Below are 20,476 nucleotides of genomic sequence, written 5' to 3' on the forward strand. Positions count from 1 at the left end.
TTTTAAAACCAACCCTCAACAATGCTTTCTGAACAGGCATGTGTTTGGTTGTGTGTTCATTATGTTCAGTTGACATGCTCCATCATTGTTCCAGTGCTCACGTTTAGACCTGCAGGGCAGGGGGGTTATTGATGCAACCGCTTGAGAAGATCTTGGGAGTTAACTGCATTCAATCAAACCCCTAACAGCTCACTGGGATATCCTGAATTGTATACGGCTCATGAAACCTTTTAATTTTCAGAAAGCTTCAAATCTTCCAAAAAATATTTGTGATGATGTTTTTGTTTTACTTTAGGCCACAAACAGCAGAGGAATAATTGAGTCACCTATTATAGATTAATTGTTTTACTCTACTTCTTACTCTGCATGCAAAATAAACGTTTGAGAAAAGAACGTCCATAGAAAATGAGCAGAGATGCCGATCAGCCACATATATGCTCAGATGCTCAGATACAGAGGTTTCAGTCAGCCTTCAGATGTGTGATGCTAAATGTCACACCACTAACTGCTCCCTTGAGAAAACAAAAGTGAAATGGAGAAACCTATCAAATTCAATTTCTGTGCGCCTCTCCTCTGTCTGCGGCTGAGCTGAATGAAACTATGCACGCATGAAATTCCCTAATGGAAGCCGTCTGTTTCCAACCTTGACTGTCTCTTAGAGCGGAGGATAAGAGCGAGAAGAAAGGCCGGAGCAGCAGAGCTATAGTTACACACACAACACACACACACACACACACACACACACACACACACACACACACACACACACACACGCACACACGCACACACACACACACACACACACACACACACACACACCACACACACACACACACACACACACACACACACACACACACACACACACACACACACACACACACACACACACGCACACACGCACACACACACACACACACACACACCTTACAGAGCTACAGAGAGAAGATCTGTTAAAGTGAGGAGTGAGCCACATGTTTACTGCTTCTATCACATAGTGTTTGTATCGCAGTGGTTTCAGAAAGGCTTCATGGCTTCACAGTAAGCACAGGTGTTGTAGGAGGAAGAGCCTGTTAACTCAAAGCTCTTTTTTAGAAATGCATTAGATCAAATATTCATGATTAATGGAATATGGGTACAACCCCTTTGCTTTGGCCTTTATTTAATTCAGCTTGAGATGTCTTGAAATATATTTTAACAAACGGTTGTTGCTTGAGATATTGAAATGTAAAAATGATGTGGTTTTTGAGGATTATGTAATAAGGATACAAAGAAAATGTGACTGTATTCCCTACATAAAGAAAGAAGTTATCAGACTACTGTTACATTTAAAAAATATTGGTAATCACTAGCAGGATTACAATGTCGCTAAAAACCTTTGTTTGTTGTAAAGGATCAGATGTTCTCTCTTCTCTGTCAGCTGTACTGTTCTGTAGGATAATACTTTCAGTGTGAATCTATACGCCTACTGCCTGAATCTGCTTTGTGGTTTTCACTTTCTTTGCTTCATTTGTTCTGTTTTAAATTCAACAGGTGAACCTGTATGTTCATAACATAGTGTGTGTGAGCTTAACTGTGTGTGTTCAACTAAAACGGAGCATTTTCTGTCAGCTCAGATTTGATTTCTGCTTTTTAAAACTGTAGTATGTGCTCATGTGTTTCAGTGTTGGTGTATAGTCTCTGCCTGAATATGCTGAGTGAAAGGCAGGTCTTCCTATAAATAAAATCATTTCTGATCCTAAATATCTTGGCCTCTTCTTTTGTAAGGTCACATTGTTCTGTTGTCTTACATAATACACTTACACAGGTGGGGTAGGTCATTTTGGAGAAACCATCTCGAGTGCGTTAGAATTTGAAAATACACAACCGGAAAAAATCTCCCACTTCCTTACAGAGCCCCTCCTCCAACACACACGAACGCGCACATGACCAATGAGGGCACGAGATAAGTGTGTGCACAGATGGAAGGCTGACAGGCAGGTAGGCCATCCAGTTATTTTAGCCGGGCCGGCTCAGATGATTGGTCGTGCTTTTTACAGCACTTCAACAGATGATATTTTTTTAATGGATTTTTTGTCAAAGCATTTCAGATATTCATTGCTATCGGGATGTTAAGAGCATTCCATGGAATATAACAACAAGTGTATCTCGAGCCGGTTTCTCAAACTTACCTACCCCACCTTTAAGTAAAAAACATCTTATGATATTAATTTCCTCTTTTATTTATTTGAACTGCATTCGATAGTGAGATAATCCAAAAGTAGCGGGAAGGTAACATTACTTTTATATTTTGATACTCAGATTAGGTTAATGGCTACAGTTTTTTTACCTGTAACTAGTAATTGTAACGGATCACGTTTTTAAAGTGATGTTACGAACCATGCCATTCCATTAGTGTTGCTACAGCTGTTAGCTTCTAGTGAGCATGATCATACGTTATCATTAAAGAACCCCTCTTCTTAGATGTTACAAGCGATTGGTATGTTTTCATCTCACTCAGAAAGTAACTTCTTATTTAATCAACTGATTTGGTGCTTCTAGTTACTTTATATGGTAACACTTAAGAGGACACAACATGAGAGAGGGGAGGAATGAGGTACAATCAAGTAAGTCCCTGGCTTGACTTTAACCAAGGCGTTACAGACATGGGCGTAGGAAGCATTCTGAATGTGGGGGGGGCCCTAACCCCACGGGAAAAAATAGATTTCCTGTATTCTGGTGCATTTTAACAGGTGGTTTGATACTTTTATGTGCCTATACTAGCATGAGGAAAATGATGGGTGCATTTTGTAATTTCATCCAGTAGTAAAGAAAGGAAACATATTTAGCCTGAGATCGCATGCTGTGGTTTTATTAAATGTGCCAAGTGCTAGGACTGTCTTAGGGAAGAAAGCTTTTAGATGTGCAGCTCCTTTAACATGGAACAGTCTGCAAAAAGAATGGAAAATTACCAAGCTAGTACCACTACATGTTTTTAAAGCTCGGTTGGATGCTACAAAATCAGATGCTGTTGGTACCTGTACATGTGGTTAAATATGTAAATTGTAATCCCTGTACATTTTGCTGTATGATGTCCTTTTGTTGTTCTGTTGTTTATGTTTTTATGTCTTCTTGTGGAACCTACTGCTGCAGGTCTCCCTTGAAAAAGAGATCATTGATCTCAATGGGATTTTACCTGGATAAATAAAGGTTTTAAATTGAATTGAATTTGATTATTAATTCAGAGCCGTCTATGAATTAATAAAAAGCAGTTTAAATGCCAATTTTTTGTACATTTATATACAACAATAAATATTTGTGAGTGCATTGAGAGATATTGTTGTGGAGAGTCATTTATATATAAATCGCAAAATACATTTGTGAATCCTTTATTAATATTGAGACTGATCTGACTCCATACAGATGTTAAGTTCACCTAGGAATGGTATCGACTTAAATGTTCAAATAAATGTTGCTCTTCTGTCTATATTGGTCATATGATGCCCCTTGACTGAAATGTTTCCTGTTCAATATCCCCACTGATTTCCTTAACATTCTGGGATGAGAGTCCACATCACAATTTACTCTAAACTATTTCCCTTTCATCACTCACCTCAGCAACGGACCTCTCTCCACTGTCCCTGTGTTCTGCCTCTGACTCACTCTCAAGCGCCTAGATGTCAAGAAAGGTGGTGAAGTGATCACTATTTATTGAGCAGTATACTCTTTCACATTGAATCATAACAAGTCATACTGAATGTAAATACAACTGACTCTAAAGTAAGTCCCAGTCTGTGACATTGGACATTTTGAAGACTCAAAGTCCCAAGCAGTAGGTAGAATATTAGCTAGTCTATGTAATGTGCACAGAAAATAAATAGTTAACTGAATACTGGGATGGAAATGGCCTATAAGCACTCAGTAAAAACATAAACACACACAAAAAGCTTCTGAATGATAAGAAGTATAATTAAAACATAATGCACATTACCATTTTGAGAGAGAGTACCGAAGTTAAAGAACTCAGAAAATAATCTCTTATCGAACTGAGGCAGTAAAACACACTGACTGCGTCTCGGACATGGACATCATGGTGTTTACATGAGCACAGAGAGATCGGTTATTCATGTTCCCTGTTTACATGATAAATACTAGTAACCTGGCATTTCGATGCCTTTTCTCATCTAAACTATTCAGTATTTGTATCTCTCTAAGACGAAACTCCTCTCCAGAAGTGAGGCGCTTTTGCCGCCGCCGCAGCCATCACTGTTAACTGATTAACTGCTACCAGCTGAAGACTTACTTTCCCTTTCTTTGAAAAAATGTTCTTATGTCCATGTTGTCTGGGGGAGAAAACATATCAAACCAAAAGATCGTCAGCTTTGATTTTCGCTGTATTAACAATGTCCTGAACACTTGGTGTGTGTGCCTTACGAGTTACGGCATCGCTTCATACAACAGATCTGAGCTGTCCAACTATGACAACACTCCTTGAACATGCGCGCGCTATGGGAGAATCTGCCTTGGTACAAAGTAGCAGTGAAAACATGGTACGGAGTTTCATTGATTTGGGCATTCTCTCAATAAGCAAGTGGAATGGATTTGATAGTGAAGCACTGACACAGCGCTCTACAAATTGCGGCGAGTGGAGAGACCGATTCACGGACTTTCCACATGGTAAAAGTGGGGGGGGTCTAAACTAATCATTTGATAAAGTGGGGGGGACTTGTCCCACCCTCTTATAATGGCTGCGACGCAGATTGACCCTCAACATGATTCATTGTATTCAGCATATCATCAGAGGGTTGATCAAACATTGGGCGTAGGCTACTTGATTTTGATGAAAGGCCTCTAGATGTCATTACATGTCAGAATGTACTTTTATTTTCCTCTACATCATTATTAGAACCCAGAGATAAATACAGTACAGTCAGGGAAGGACAAGGTCCCACACAGAGATCCCTGTTATTGCACACGTGTTGTTGAGGATTTCCCTCATCAGTGCTTCATAAATAGAGCTGGCCCTGTTGGGAGTGTCTGTGAGGGGATCGAACCGCTTTCCTCCTCTGAGCTCTGTGTGGTGAGCACAGACAGAGCTCCTAATGGGAAACACAGACCTGGTATAAATATCTGCACTGTGTGTGTGTGTGTGTGTGTGTGTGTGTGTGTGTGTGTGTGTGTGTGTGTGTGTGTGTGTGTGTGTGTGTGTGTGTGTGTGTGTGTGTGTGTGTGTGTGTGTGTGTGTGTGGTGTGTGTGTGTGTGTGTGGTGTGTGTGTGTGTGTGTGTGTGTGTGTGTGTGTGTGTGTGTGTTGTGTGGGAGGGAGGGAGGGAGGGAGGGAGCAGGGGGGTTTATGCCAGCACACTCAAGGCTATGGTGAGGGTAATGAGAACCATATTGGTGGGTGTGTGGTGGGAGGGGGGGGGGGGGTTGGGGTTAGATCTCACTAAATGACTCATTCCATAACAATGCTCCATACCCAAAAAGGAGAGTGGTCTCGCAGCAGTCTGCAGAGAGCTCTGTGTTGAACCTTTCACAATGTGAGTAGCTGTTCAGATTTGCATGTATGCATGCATGCATGGTCATACCATGTATTGACATGTGGTGTGGTAGAAATAATTATTGACCTCCATATTTGCCATGGATTTGCCTGTGATTGGATGGACTTTGCAAATGTGCTTTCTGGAGCAATTCTTCTGAGCAGTTTCATAAAGCTTTTCCACCGACACATATACATAGTATTAAATCACATTTCAACTGTTTTGTTAGCTACTCTAGTGTTCACTTGATATCATTTATTTAGATGTTGATCATGAAACCTCATGCTTGTCCTAAAACAGTCTATGAAATGCAGCTAAAGCTCCAGGAATAAAGCTGGTAAATGGAAATGACCTCATTCTTAATCACACACAATAGAGTTCTCTAATAGATCTCATGGGGTTTTAGACACTGATTAAGTGTGATGCAGACACTCTGAAGATCCATCAGCACCTTGTCACCAGCTCGAGGTGAGACCAGGGCAAAGCCTGCCTCCTTCAAAAAGCCTCATCTCTCAGATATTGTTTTTGGCGAAATTGGATGGAGGGAGATGGATTGTGTGGGTTTAGCACTTTGTGAGGCCGAGCAGGACCCTCTGCCAGAGTGGCTGGCAGCATCATCACTGGCTGGGGAGGCCAACAGTCTGCAGAGTGAAGTGTTGTGATTTATACAGAACAGCTGTCAAGGGGCTGCAGTAAGTAGTCAGTGACTTTCAGCAAACAAAGACCTGTTTTTCTTGTTGTGTCTTCTCTATCGGAGATGGATGTGCTTTCTGATCAGTTCCAAGTGCAGCCGGGAAAGAAATAAAGGGAGAGAGAGAGAAACTTCAGAGGGGAGAGAGAGAGAGAGAGAGACAGAGAGAGAGACAGAGAGAGAGAGAGAGAGAGAGAGAGTAGGAGATGAGAGAGAGAGAGAGAGGGAGAGAGGAGAGAGAGAGAGAGAGAGAGAGAGAGAGAGAGAGAGAGAGAGAGAGAGAGAGGGAGACGTGGAATCCCAGGCCGGCACCAGCCTTTATTAGTGGCGTCCCAGTAATATAACCACCTCTCAGAGGACAGCCGTAGAATTTCCTGTTCCTTCCAAATCTCGGCCAAAAATGAGGCCATCATTACCTCTGGTGAGGAGAAGCCTGCCGCAGCCCGTGGAGAGGAGAGATACACAGATGGAGCCAGCCTGGCTTCACATCAGACCTGCAGCCCAGCAACAAGCTCCAAATGTAATTAGCATTGTACCTCCATACTTTCCTTTCATGCTTCATTCTCCTTTTAGTCCAAATGTGTCACGCCTCAATTTCCCTTTTTCTGTGTACTACGTTAATGTGCACTAAATCTGTTATTTTGTTCCTGCAAACAGGCAGAGGCTATCCTAAATAGGCTACTGTTCATTTAAGAGATCTTCTCAAATCAAGTAGTCCTTTGACACACTCTGAGGTTTAAAAGACAAACCCCACCCAGCCACAGCCTGTCATCCCTCTGCTGTCTGGCACACATACAGAAGTCCTCAGCCATACCAACAGAACACAGAGCAGCTTCTTTACTTCTCAACTCTAACTCCACACAAAAAAAGGTTTAGCTTTTTGTTTTTATAATGTAGCATAAAGGGACTACAGCTGTACATTTAAAGATAAAATATCAATACCAACATTGATGAAGCTTTAGTTTCAATACAGCTGTTGGAAAACGAGGGAACTTCTTGCAGTGTTTTATAGAAGATATAAAATGCCTTATAAATAAGCATCTCCCGCTCAAGGTCCAGATCAATTATAAATCTTTTATGAAATATTAGGCCTGATAAACTGCATGTTGATGGGCAGCAGTGCTTCATAACACAGCAAGTTACTTTCTTATGACTGAACCACAACGTGCTAACCTCTTATCCTCACCAACACATTTCTGTCAATCAACATTTCCAAATTTGTCGATTGAAAAATCTAAAAACGACATTTATTTCTAGTGATCATGTACATTGTTGTGTTGGATATGGTAGGCAGCTATGGAAAGGTGAATGCGTTCGACCAATGTTATATTTATTTTATTTTATTACATTAAAATGTGTTATTTTTCAATAGTTTTTAACTGTCTAAATGAATTGTATATGTGCGTTTGCTAACGTGCTTGACTTATATTTATTCTCAAGGCACAAATAAGTAATGTTGAATAAAAGGTTTATTTAGAATTAATAAATGAAATATAAAAAATAAGTGACCAAATGCCTCTTGAATCTTGTTCATTTTGTCTGTGTTACCATTATTTTTCATGTGTATTGTAGAGGTGAGCCCTATCCAGTCTGTGGTGGTCAGATCACGAAAGGATGTTGTGTTAGAGCTCCGGCCCTGAGGCCAGGGGCGGACTGGCCATTGGGAATACCGGGAGTTTTCCCGGTGGGCCGGTGCTGTGCGTGGGCCGGAGGGCCACATTTTAAAAAAATTTTTTTTTAAAGTATTATTTTTTTTTTGCCTAAATTCTACCGGCCCACATTTGTAAGTGTTCTGGCCACCCCAATGGGCTGGGCTGGGCCGTTTTGATAGGCTACCTATGTTCTATCTATCAGATAGTTTCACTTTCACACATCAGGCCCGTAGCAGCTATCACTGCGCAGTGAACGATCAGGAGTGAGTGACTGAGAGACCTAGCTGGCAGTTGTTTACAGATGGATAAACAAGCTCCAAAGCGTAAAGGCGTTTTTGTATAGTTTGTGTATACAGTATTGTAGCGATTCCTGGGTTCAGAGGGAGGGCTTGCATAGGGGAGGGGTGAGGGGGTTGGCAGGGGAAACCGGGTTTAGGGGGGAGTACCCGTAGGATAGAAAAGGGGGAAGTGACGTCTGACTCAGAGGTCGCGCGGCTGTGGAGAAGAACGTGTTGCCCACATTCTGTTACTGAGTTTAGGCTAGTTAGCTAGCAGGTTTATTGTTTTGGGTGCAGTCACTTTTGCCTCCACTTGCTGTTCAAATAAATGTTGAAAGAAAAAGTAAATCTGTTTACAGTTCTGTTTCATATGGGTGTTGAGAGATGTATCCATAGATTTAGTCCCTAATTTTGCTCCCAAAGTGCACCAGATTGATGCATTTAACTTCAACATTTAAAAATCTCTTCCTGGGGGAGCATGCCCCCGGACCCTCCTAGAGGAGGTGAGGTCCACCACCTGCCCACGCCCCCTGTTAAATTGTCTCACCCACATTGAGGATGCTTCCTATGCCCATGTTTTATTCCATGCGTCAAGTCAGGCAAATTGGGTCCAAATGTTATTGCATCAATGATCTGTTAACATTAAAATCACTAATTATATGCTGTAACTATTTTGCTCTAGGCAACTCAAGGGCTCAGGTAATGTGATTACTAGGGCTGTCAGTCGATTAAAAATATTTAAAAAAAAAAAAAAGTTTTAACAACATGTTTATTTATTGACTTTTCATTCCTGTATAATTATTTTTGCGCAAAGATGGCACTGTTTGTCAGAGCACTTCATCCTTCTGGGATTTCATGAAGAACAGCTCCAATGCCTTTGTGTATGGGAACGCCTCTGGTGCTGGTCCATTACCTGAGACTGAGCCCCCGGGAACAACTCCAAACACAAACGGGATTTCGAAAAGTGTCACGGTTACACTCCTTATGAAGTGGTGAGGTGACGCTCCACATTGCTTTTCTTCCCGACTGCAACGTTGTTATAAATATCTGCACTGTGTGTGTGTGTGTGTGTGTGTGTGTGTGTGTGTGTGTGTGTGTGTGTGTGTGTGTGTGTGTGTGTGTGTGTGTGTGTGTGTGTGTGTGTGTGTGTGTGTGTGTGTGTGTGTGTGTGTGAGAGAGAGAGAGAGAGCGTTTCACATGTGTGTATGAGAGATTTTTACATATGTCTGTAAATTATTTTGGTTTCAGTTATGAGCAGGCTCCGATTGGCCATCGGGAGATTCGGGACTTTTCCTGGTGGGCCGCTGCCGTTGGTGGGTTGCTGCCTTCGGTGGGCCGCTGGCTCTGGCATAGGTGGGCCGTGGACTTTCACAGCGCCGCTGTATGGGCTCAGAACAGTCTCATAATACACACATGCACACAGAAGGATTCACACTTGTATTTCATGATCCGCAAAAGGATTCACACTTGTGTTTTACACTGCACACACAAATGTGTTCCGTTTCATATAGGCCTACATGTAAATAAAATCCAAATACAGAAAAAAGTGTTACATATTTGATCCTCACATAGCCTATTTGTTTTCCGTTTAAAACCTCTGAACCTGCAAACACAAACCGCTTTCTGTGCACGGTCACCCGATTCGTACTTGTAATTTTTTCTATCTATAGCCAATCAGATGTCTCCTTCATTCTAAGCCAATCACATGAGCGCGCCCCCACGAGGGTATGATGTCTTGCGTTCATGACATAGCGCTTCTTATACGCATTTTGCGCTGTCCATGAAGCCTGCCTACAGGCGCTAATCTCAGGACACCTCCACTCTCAGTACATTGCCACTTTCCGAACAAGAAATGCACGCAAATACAAGCTTTTATATTATTAAGGTACAGCGCCACTTCCCGTGGGTGCTAGACAGTGAACTGTCAACGGGGGGAGCCTCGCTGCGGGGAAACGGTGGACCTCTGTCGTCTGTCAAAGCAACTTCAGATGGCCAGTCCGCCCCTGCCGGTACCGAGGTGGGCCGATCGGAGTGGCCCGACCGGCCCACTTCGTTCCGATGGCCAGTCCGCGACTGCTTCGGCATACGGTATAAGTGTTGCACGGCCAGATACGGCTCGAGAAGCCGACTCAGATGAATGAGGCGAGTAAACAGCTGACAGCCGGCAAGAAACTTGAACTTGATTATTCGCATTGTGTCCGGTGTGAACGCACCATTATCACAAGTATTATATAATTACAAAATAAAATCGCCACTCTCAGTACAGCGCCACTTTCCGAACAGGTAATGCACGGAAATAAAATATTTTATATTATTATTATTATCCTTTGCGTCGAAAGGAGCCAGTTGAGGTGGTTCGGGCACGTAAGGATGCCACCTGGGCGCCAGGGAGGTGTTCCAGGCACGTCCAGCTGGGAGGAGACCGAAGGGTAGACCTAGGACCAGGTGGAGGGATTATATCTCTTCGCTGGCCTGGGAGCGCCTTGGGATCCCCCAGTCAGAGCTGGTTGATATGGCCAGGGAAAATAAAGTGTGGGGCTCTCTGCTGGAACTGCTACCCCCGCGACCCGACCACGGATAAGCGGGAGAAGATGGATGGATGGGTTATTATTATTATTATTATTAATAATAATAATAATAATAATAAATATATATATATAAATAAAAACATCTTGTATTTTAGTTACACCCGCTATTAATTAATTTTGTAAACATTGGACCTTGACACCATCCACATAGCTAGTGAAATAATATAATCGAAAACATTAAGCCTCTTTGATTTAATAATCGGAGCTGAAACCTCTCTGCCATCTCATATAACCAACGGTATCACGGCAAGACGTGAACATGTGACGATTTACCATGCTGGGAGACGTGAAGATGTCACGGTTTCGTCCCCTTCAAACGTGATAGCTACACGGTATTGTTAACCCATGTTAACCAGTGGAGAAATAACCGGAAATACCAAGCAAATGCTACCCCGACGTAATGATTTATTTTTTAATAGTCACACTCGATTACAGCGATTTTCTTGTTGCCCCAGCTGGTCGACACCTCTTTTAGCATAAACAAAGGCTACATTAATGTATTAAATCGATGTTAATCCATGCGTGTGGATGTGGAATTAACGGACGTGACGTTGTGCGATTGAGTTGCCAAGCAACAGCTTCGGTTCATGTTAATTTACAAACTATTCAACTACAACCGTAGTTATATTTAAAAACTAGGGCCGGGACTTTAACGCGTTAATTAAGATTAATTAATTACACAAAAATTAACGCGTTAAAAAAATTAACGCATTTTAATCGCACTTATTTTTGCACCGCGGAACGTTTCTCACTGGATGAGTTTCAGGCGTACCGATTATACTGGAGCACCAACTAACGTTCATGACTTCAGACAACAACAAACCACAGTGAACAACAGTGGGAAATGTTGTTTTAAAAAACGGACGGATGGAAGCGTCGATAAGAGCACGGTTGTGTGCAAATTATGCAAAAAGGAATTCGCATATCACCGCAGCACATCAAGCCTCAAGTATCACCTCAATGCAAAAACATATAGCAGCTAGCGTGGAAGCTAGCGTGGACCTTAGCCTCTTTTATCGCGTTCACACCAAAAAGAGCCGGTACTAAAATTAGTTCATGAGAACCTTTTTACCCCCACGAAAGTCCCTGCTAGAGAGCAGAGAGCAGGGACTTTCGTACGGCTCTCTTGTGAGAAAAGAGCTATATTTCTGATTGGCTGGGCGGATTGCAAATCACGCCCCGTAAAACTCCCAAAAAGTTTTGTGAAGCCGCCATTTTATTATCCTCGCATTAGCATTATTAGCATTAGCCCAGCGCAGAAACGCAGAGAGACTAACTTATGGCAACACAAAATAAAACATGGGAGCGGTGGAGATTAGGAGGTGTCGGCGTTCTGGCGATTTACTCGGAAGGCTTCAGTAGAAGCTGCTGGGAGTCCCAGCAGCTTCTACTGAAGCCAGTCCCCAACTCCGGGGACTTCCGGCCGGGGACTTTGGGCGGCAGTATACGCCATGAAGTGGTTTGCAGCCTGCCAGTAAACCCAAAGCAGAAGAAGAAGAAGTGACGTCAGCGGCTTCATTTGCCTAAACCTCCCCCAGGTTCAAAGAGTTCTCATGAACTAAATTCTCATGAACCTTTGTGGGAAAAGTACTGCGGTGTGAATGCGCCTAATGGTATACTAAAATCCATGTGAAAAAAATTGCTTCTCACTGTTCTTAGGTCAAATATTTATATGTGATTAAAAATGCGATTAATTTCGATTAATTAATTACAAAGCCTCTAATTAATTAGATTAATTTTTTTAATCGGGTCCCGGCCCTATTAAAAACATGTTAGAAGGCCTCACGAAATACTTTAATGCACATTAAAATGTAAATGTGAAGGAATGTATGTATAACAAAATACATCGGTCATTAAACGAAACCGGAAACAGACGTAGGCAAGATCCTCAGCTCGATGATTGGATGGTTATCCGCAATGCATGCTGGGATTTGGTGTTTATGTGATGTGAAATCTGAAAACGTTTTTTAAAAATACAATAATACTTTATTCCGAGTGTGCTTGCTTTTCTCTTTGAAAGTCATCACATAACGGCTTTGTAATACACGGTTCGGCTGCATTAAATATGACATATCTGCCGTAGTTCTCTATTTATAGAGCCCTGCTGAGAAGACTTCTGGACAAACAGGAGAACTGCCGCCAAAACTGAAGATGTGACGTGGATCATAAATATATAAGCAATTATACAACATCTTACATTTCTTTTCACACAATACGTCTCCTTGCAGTATCAACACTATTTCGGCTGACTTTTATATTTGATCCAATTGGTAGATAGGCTGGATTTAAACCATAACCGTGCAGAGCTGATAGAAAGGGACACCTGGTGGTTGAAGAACGTTATTGAATTTTATTATTTTATTATTAGATATTAATAGGATCTCTATAAAGTATATTCATTACTCGTTATTCTCTACTAATAGTTCATTAAAGACTGTATATAATGACTAGTTTGAACATCCCTTTCAAGATTTCAAGATTTTATAAGCTAAGGTTTATTGACATATCATATTATACACAACTACGGTGTAGTTATGCAATGAATGAAAAACTTGGGTCGCAGGTTCCTCAACAGTGCATTACAAGACATCTATCAATATGTGTGTATACTCCACCATTAAACTGTCATTCTGCACATTTCTTATACTATCTACATACATCTTATAAGAGTATAATACATATGTATAATATCAGTTTAATAATAAACAAATAATAAACAAATAAGTGCTTAAACATAGTTAACATTGCAGGAAAGCAATATATTAGACGTTAAGTACTTTGTCAGGCTTAATATTTATCTGTAGATACAAATGTCACTGTGTGTGCTGTGTGCTCTGCATGTGTGACCATTAAAGAATCAGAATCAGAATACCTTTATTAGTTCCACAGAGGGGAAATGTGCAGCGTTACAGCAGGAAAGAGCCACAGACAGCTTAGTGTTGCATATCTTACATGCGTTAAAAAAGTACTAAGTTAGAATAAAATAAACAATATGCTAAAAAAGTACTAAGTTATAATATAATAAACAATATGCTAAAAAAAAGATAAAAAGTTGCATAATTTTCAAAAATACAGATCAAAAACAAAACGGCATATATATTGATTTAGTGGCCAGGTATAAATTACACAGTTATTAATGGCATATATATATTGCACATATAGCACAAAGTTGGTTTGTATTTAGCAGCAAGGGGTGTTATAGTCTGTGTTGTGGTGTGTGTATGAGGGTCTACAAGGGGCAGTGCTGGTTGTAAAGTCTGACCGCTGCAGGAAGGAAGGACCTGCGGTTTCAAGAGGGTTTATCCCTCCATATTCTTCTTAAAGCTTTTTTCTTATTCAAAATAAGACCTTAACCTAAAGTACTCTTTAATGTTTAAATTAAGCCTTATTAGTTTGTCTGTTTTGCACATCCTCCTATTAATATCTAATAATAAAATAATACAATTCAATAACGTGCTTTGACCACCAGGTGTCCCTTTCTATCAGCTCTGCACGGTTATGGTTTAAATACAGCCTATCTACCAATTGGATCAAATATAAAAGTCAGCCGAATTAGTGTTGATACTGCAAGGAGACGTATTGTGTGAAAATAAATGTAAGATGTTGTATAATTGCTTATATATTTATGATCCACGTCACATCTTCAGTTTAGGCGGCAGTTCTCCTGTTTGTCTAGAAGTCTTCTCAGCAGGGCTCTATAAATAGAGAACTACGGCAGATATGTAATATTTAATGCAGCCGAACCGTGTATTACAATGCCGTTATGTGATGACTTTCAAAGAGAAAATCAAGCACACTCGGAATAAAGTATTATTGTATTTTTAAAAAACGTTTTCAGATTTCACATCACATAAACACCAAATCCCAGCATGCATTGCGGATAACCATCCAATCATCGAGCTGAGGATCTTGCCTACGTCTGTTTCCGGTTTCGTTTAATGACCGATGTATTTTGTTCTACACACATTCCTTCACATTTACATTTTAATGTGCATTAAAGTATTTCGTGAGGCCTTCTAACATGTTTTTAAATATAACTACGGTTGTAGTTGAATAGTTTGTAAATTAACATGAACCGAAGCTGTTGCTTGGCAACTCAATCGCACAACGTCACGTCCGTTAATTCCACATCCACGCGCATGGATTAACATCGATTTAATACATTAATGTAGCCTTTGTTTATGCTAAAAGAGGTGTCGACCAGCTGGGACAACAAGAAAATCGCTGTAATCGAGTGTGACTATTACAAAATAAATCATTACGTCGGGGTAGCATTTGCTTGGTATTTCCGGTTATTTCTCCACTGGTTAACATGGGTTAACAATACCGTGTAGCTGTCACGTTTGAAGGGGACGAAACCGTGACATCTTCACGTCTCCCAGCATGGTAAATCGTCACATGTTCACGTCTTGCCGTGATACCGGGTTGCATATAACACACTTCCTTATTTATCCTTGAATAATACCGTAAAAATAAAGACGACTATGCTACGGTCCTTCGGTCATGAGATTAGCGCCTGCAGGCTCCATGGACCTGTCATCTCCGGACAGCGCAAAATGCGTATATGAAGTGCTACGTCACGAACGCAAGAAATCATACCCTCATGTGATTGGCTTAGAATGAAGGAGTGATTGGTTATAGATAGAAAAAATTACAAGTATGAATCGGGTGACCATCAGGGGAGTCTCAAAAATCCCACACACGAATGCACAGCGATCCATGCACAGAAAGAGGTTTGTGTTTGCAGGTGCAGAGGTTTTAAACGGAAAAATATGTGAGGATCAAAAATACATATGTACAACTTTTTTCTGTATTTGGATTTTATTTACATGTATATGAAACGGAACACATTTGTGTGTGCATTGAAAAACACAAGTGTGGATCCGGAAATACAAGTGTGAATCCTTCTTATGTGTGTATTATGAGACTATTCTGAGCCCATACCGCTGCGCCGGTACCGCATCCGCATCCACCGCAAACACCCGCCGTAGCGAGGCTCCGGCGGCGCCAGGGGGGAGCTAGGGAAGCACCCCCCAGGATTGCCAAAGCACCCCCTAAGCACCCCCAAGATGTTTTTTTTCGAAAATTATTATTATTATTTTTATTAAATTAGAAAAATTATTGATTACATCAATGCAAATGTGAAACAAACACATTGTTTACCAAAAACATAAAGCCAACACAGGTGATATGATTAGGCCAATGGCCAGCACCCATTCGATTTATTACCTCCCATAGGCTAAATTACATTGTGACACTTGAGTGACTTCCTGTTAGCTAGAGCGCCAAATGATTTGCTAACAGCAAAGTGAAACATTTATCGTTTTTTAGTCCTTAAACGTCCACGTCTCAATCAAAACCACCTGAAAGCGAGAGGGATTCTGCACATAATAGGCCTCGTGAGTACAAGTAGCTTACTTCTGGGTCTCTGTGTTTCATTCAAGCTCTGCTCTGTGTGTGTGTGGTGGCACGAGCCATTTTGTGTGCGTGCGCGAGCGAGAGAGAGAGCTCGTGCACCGGTGGGTATCTACTGGAGATCGTTGTGGTTAGCATCTGGCAGGCCCGGACTGGCCATCGGGAGGACCGGGAGGTTTCCCGATGGCCTGGCCTGTTAAGTGGCCTGCTGGCCTGAGGATTTTTTTTTAATGTATGTATTGTGAACGCAACGCTGCGCAAATGTGGGTCTGACTCTGCCTCACAGAGGGTGACTGGCTGTCTACATGATGTGGCCTGCCGACCATACACTAAAGCCCTCGATTGGTCTCTGTGTCGTTCAAGCTCAGGAGGGTGTGTGTATGTGTGGCGCGAGAGAGATAGAGCGCGCGCACCGGTTACGTGTATTGTTGTTGTTGTTAGCATCTGGTGCTAGCTAGCTGCGCTAACGGATATAAGGAGGAGGAGAGTCCTCTGCTGTCAGACTGAGAGACTGATAACTACAGCTCAGGTGAGGTAAAGGACTCTCTGAGGGTTTAGATAGTCTAAGTTATCTCTGTGGGTCTCCAACGGTTTGTTTTAAAAGGGGAACGATTTGTAAAATATCTATAAAGAAATAGAAAATCTGTTTACAGTTCTGTTTCATATGCAGAGCTGCCAAGTATCACCCTTTGAGAGTGAGAGTCACGTAATTTAACCTCTTCACACGTCTCACGCCACACTTGCCATTTCACACGCGTTTTTCCCCTCTCACTACTTTATAATTAATTTTTTATTATTTATTTATTTGATATATTTCCATAACTTGTTGCTTGAGACTTGCCGTAGTTCGAGTCAGGGACAGGGTGAGCCCGCCCTATTCTGCCCCCAATTGGCTGACCGAGATATGTGATAACCAATCATCAGCCCTCGAGGCTAAATCTAACCAACCAAACGAAAGGCACCACGTATACAAACCAATCAGAGGCAGCTTAGGGCGGGTCATTGCGTCTCTATCCTATGAAGACAACTCTATGAGAACAACACTTATGGCGGAGAAATCGAAAAGTAAACGTGAGATGTCTGTCAGCGCCTCAATAATGCCGTGACTGACATTTTCATCTGAAACGGGAGGTCAAACGGTAGGTAACCACTTCATTTTTTACAAACACATTATTTGTACAAATATTTTTATTTTGATGAAGTCAACCTTGGTCTGAGACTGAACGTAACACAGGCTGCTGGTGAGCAGTGTGGCAGGTTGCTGCGGTGGGTTTAACAACAAACAACCGTGACTAATAGCAGTGTTAGTTAAATCATCACGTATTTGCGTGTGTTAGCAAATGGATACTTACTATGAGCTAAGGGAATTTACAGTAGGTACAGTAGTACCTGTGCTGTTTGCATTTCTGTCTAATAACATATTCAATCAATCAAACAGTAACATGTAGCTATCTTTTGAGACTGGATCATTCATTCCTTAACTATACTTCGATTTCTGTCTGATGTTTGTCTGTTAGTTTGAAAGTCTGAAAGATGTCAGGTAGACTCTTGGCTCTTGTCACATTTTCTTAATATTTTCTTAATAGATTGTAAAGTTTAATGACCACATCTGAAAAACAACCCGTTTCAGCTACATTACTTTACCAGATCAGTGCACATTGTGTTCTTTTTAGGTTTCCTAAACTTCTCCCATACAACGGGCCTGACGAGCGTGACAAACTGAGTGAGGAGTTTCTGGACTACCAGTCCATGGATATTGCCATGCCCGAAGACCCAGCCACGTTCGACATTGAGAGCTTTTGGGGGAACATGACATGAATGAAGAATAAGGTAAGAATTATTCTGCACCCTTTGAAATACCCATTGACGTAATCAACTTAATTCTATACAAAAATACTTGAGAGTAATTAGGCTTCCTATGTACATTTTTCAAAGGTGACCAGTATGAGCAGATTTGGGAGGCTCTCCCGTATTGCCAAGTTGGTGTTGGTACTTCCACATTCAAATGCTGATGCTGAACGAGTGTTCTCTGTGGTGGGACTGAACAAAACCAAAACCCGAAACAGTTTGGCTCTTGATGGAACTCTATCATCCATCATGACTGTGAAGATGGCAAACCTTGAGCCACAGTGTTTCAAATGGGAGCCCCCTCCCTCTGTCATCAAGGCATCAAAATCTGCCACAAACACCTACAACATGAGACATGTCATGTAAACCAAAAATTACAAACAAAGACATGCACTTTTTTTTATAATATATAGTATATATATATTATTCTGGTTCTAATTGTGTTACAAAAAAAATGCACTAAAGGAAAAGGCTGCTATTGTTTCTTAAAAGGCTGCTATGTTTTCTTTATATTGACATTTTATAAATAAATGTATTTTATTTGTCAAACTTTTTCTTGTTAGAATTGCTTTCATTTCTACTTGTGCTGGTCAATTATTAACACTATATAAGCATGAAGAGGCCGACAGTGCAGGGAGAGCAGCTGGCATGGGGGTGAAGACATCACAACAGTCTTAATGTTAATTTAAATGGAGATATTCCTCTAAATCGACGTTAAAAAATGCCAAAAAAAAATCGGCGCCGACGCATCTTCCCCCGAAAGTCTCGCTCCTACTTTTTACTGAAACTTGGCAGCCCTGTTCATATGGGTGTTGAGAGATGTATCCATAGATCTCTTAATGTTGCTCTCAAAGTGTACCAGATTGATGCTTTTAACTTCAATATTTAAAAAAAATCTTCCCGGGGAAACGGACCCCACTAGAGGAGGTGAGGACTCTCCTAGAGGAGGTGAGGTCCACCCCCCACTTGTAAAAATAGCACTTTACCCCTATATGCCGTGAGCTGATTACAGAGTCTTCATTGTAACAGTCGCGGGTACACTGTGTTTGCGTGTGGGGAGTGTTGCAGTAGAAAATTCAACTGTAGCGCTGGTGCATTAATGGGAAACCCTTAATGTTTGAGCACCCTCTATGAAACGTCAAGCTACCCCACAGCACCCTCTAGAGAAAATCTCTGGCGCCGCCACTGGTCCGGCGGCGCCGGCGCTGTGAAAGTCCACCGTCGTTGCGAGTCTCCGGCTGTAACAGTCCACTACCGCCCGCGAGGACCCAGGTTCGATTCCGGCCTGAGGTCCAAAAAAATAATAATAGTCTCCCGTTCATCGCGTCCAATCGCGACCCCACTGCTCTTAGTACTAGACTCCTGGTACTAGGATGGGTTAAATGCAGAGAACACTGTGTGTGCTGTGTGCTGTGTGCTCTGCAAGCATGTGTGACCATTAAAGAGGGTTTCATCCCTCCCATTCTATTCTATTCTATTCACCTATCACATCTCTGCGCCACACCAGTGGGGCGCACCCCACACTTTGAGAAACACTGCTTTAGAAACACAGAGTGGGTCAGCAGAATGTTCAAGGCCAGGCCCTGAGGTTTGAAGGTGTTTCCAGACGGCCTAGAGTTGAAGTTTTGCAGTTATTTTTTGTGCAGTTTAATAATGTTTTTTTTATGCAGCAACCTGTTTTCTGGAAGTGTGTTTGATTTTTTTTATTAATGTGTGCTTCTCTTTATTTATTGAAAATGTATTCACTGTATGTAGCCCCACCCCTTTTCCCACCTCAGGTATCAATAGAGTGGCGAAGTCCCTCCCCTTCCGGTGGACCTCCATGGGACCTTATTTCGAAAAGATTATGTATTGAAGTCAATGGAGAGAGAAAGATTATCTTTCGATCCCGTTTGAATTGTGCCACGAATTACACATATGATGTTTGTCAATTTAAAAGATAATTTTGCAAGTCAAATGTGTCGTAAAACTGTGAAGTAACACATTTGTTTGTGTGAAACGCTCAATGAACTACATCTCTGGTCTCGCAGAACAACACATGTCACCAAGATGGCCGTCACTACTGTCTTGTCAACAAAACGATTGACTACCCTCACTATCAACACAATGAAACACGTCCAGAAGAATGTCATGCAAAGCTGCCTGCCTGCCTTCCTTTGAATCTCTCTGAACTGCCTGGTCTTTTTAATGGTTAATGTCAACCATTTGTGCAGATAGCATGAAGTAGAAAAGATCGGCGATTGCCGATGCTAGCGTTAGCATTTCTCCCCCGGGCTTAAATTGTGTATTATAGAATGATCACACCGGTGACAGTACTCTTCAAAGGGTTCACGAAATATGACTACTACTCTTACTGTTTAACATTTTGGGTTACTTGATGTTACTTCATATTGTTGACAGAGTCACATGTATAGCAATAAACTGGTCATGACGACGAGATCTTCTTTAGCCTTAACTGGCGTGGTTTATTTTCATATGTGCATTGC

At 41.6% G+C, this 20,476-nt stretch overlaps 1 long non-coding RNA gene across 1 annotated transcript; it reads left to right on the top strand.

Annotated features, from left to right (window-relative positions):
• Positions 1-17,145: 17,145 nt before the first annotated feature.
• On the top strand, positions 17,146-18,542 carry LOC117546858. The gene is made up of 3 exons (XR_004569085.1): positions 17,146-17,281; positions 17,816-17,972; positions 18,078-18,542. It is a non-coding gene; the product is annotated as an uncharacterized LOC117546858 (long non-coding RNA).
• The last annotated feature ends 1,934 nt before the right edge of the window (positions 18,543-20,476 follow it).

Source organism: Gymnodraco acuticeps, unplaced genomic scaffold, assembly GCF_902827175.1.
Source record: "Gymnodraco acuticeps unplaced genomic scaffold, fGymAcu1.1, whole genome shotgun sequence".
NCBI lineage: Eukaryota > Metazoa > Chordata > Actinopteri > Perciformes > Bathydraconidae > Gymnodraco > Gymnodraco acuticeps.